The sequence below is a fragment of the Callorhinus ursinus genome, unplaced genomic scaffold (genome assembly GCF_003265705.2).
Source record: "Callorhinus ursinus isolate GAN/ISIS: 27379988/994484 unplaced genomic scaffold, GSC_fseal_2.0 scaffold7, whole genome shotgun sequence".
In the NCBI taxonomy this organism is placed as follows: domain Eukaryota; kingdom Metazoa; phylum Chordata; class Mammalia; order Carnivora; family Otariidae; genus Callorhinus; species Callorhinus ursinus.
Window position 1 is genome coordinate 45,143,162 of NW_027397069.1, and position 1,330 is coordinate 45,144,491.

The window sequence follows — 1,330 nt, forward strand, 5'->3', positions numbered from 1 at the left end:
TAATCAACAGATGGATATTTGGGTTGTTTTGTACTTTTTGATTATTATAAATAATGCTGCTATTAACATTCTTGTACATAGTTTTTATAGACATATATTTTCAATTATTTTGAATAGATACCTAGAGATATAATTGCCAGATCATATGTTTAATTTTGGAGGAACCACATAACTATTTACAGAGTGACCTTTTGTTCCCTCTGCATGATAGCCTGGAAATTTTTTCTACTCAGTAAAACTGGCTAAATTTTGCAGCAACCATAAACACAAGGTTTATATACTGTATATAGATGGCACACCTGAGTGAGTAGAAATGGATGAAAGAAAAAATAGCAGCACTAAATAAATTTCAGACTTTTGTAAAAAAAGGATAATCTTTTTCATTACATAGCTGACAAACTCCGGGGTCACACTGCTTTACCTCAGTACTCATGTGGAACAAAACAATGTGAGTACCTAGGCTGGTGAATTTGGTCTGTAATTATATTCTTCTCTAGAGACAAAGAAACTAATAAAATGTCTTCTTTGTAATGTCTTCTTTGTAAAGTATGTGAAGCTTGTCTGTGGCAGAATTAAAAGTGGATCTAGAGTTAAGGGAGTACATTTTAAATATTCTCACAATAAATAGATAAGCAAATAAATAAATGGTAACTATGTGAGGTGATAGATATATCAATTAGCTTTACTATGGAAATCATTTCAGATGTATACATATATCAAGAAATCACATGCTTGCTTTGGCAGCACATATAAAAAAAATTATAACAATACAGAGATCAACGTGGCCCCTACTCAAGAATGACAAATTTGTGAAGGGTTCCATATTTTAAAAAAACGAATAAAATATCATGTTGTACATCTTACATTTATACAACTTATTTTTGTCAATTATACCTCTGTAAAACCAGGGGGGAAGGGAGATGAACCTAAAACTTCTTGTTGCAAGAAATCCAGACTTTAAAAATGTCTAGGTAGCTTTTAAAAAGGAAAAGGAAATTGTACTGACTTAATTATGATCGAAAAAATTAGTGATTACAGTTTGTTGAAAAAAGTTGAGTAAAGTAAAGGAATCATGCGTCTTTGTTTCTGACAACAGGGAAAGGTAAGAAAAAGAGTGCTAAAGAGTAGTTGTAAAACATAGATGATTTTCCAAATCAGTCCACCCATAGTACTATATATTGATCAGTCCAAGTGTTGTTAAGTCTTACCTTGGGGTTAATCTAATTGTAAACTATATTATAGGTTTTTGTCATACTCCAGTTGAATATCTGGAAGGACACATGCAAACGTATATAGAATGTTAAATGATTGGAAATGTTCAGAAAAAAAA

The 1,330-nt window shown here is 31.1% G+C and overlaps 1 pseudogene; it reads left to right on the plus strand.

Moving 5' to 3' along the window:
• Nucleotides 1-732: 732 nt before the first annotated feature.
• LOC112826964 (U6 spliceosomal RNA) lies at nucleotides 733-829 on the plus strand (annotated as a pseudogene).
• The last annotated feature ends 501 nt before the right edge of the window (nucleotides 830-1,330 follow it).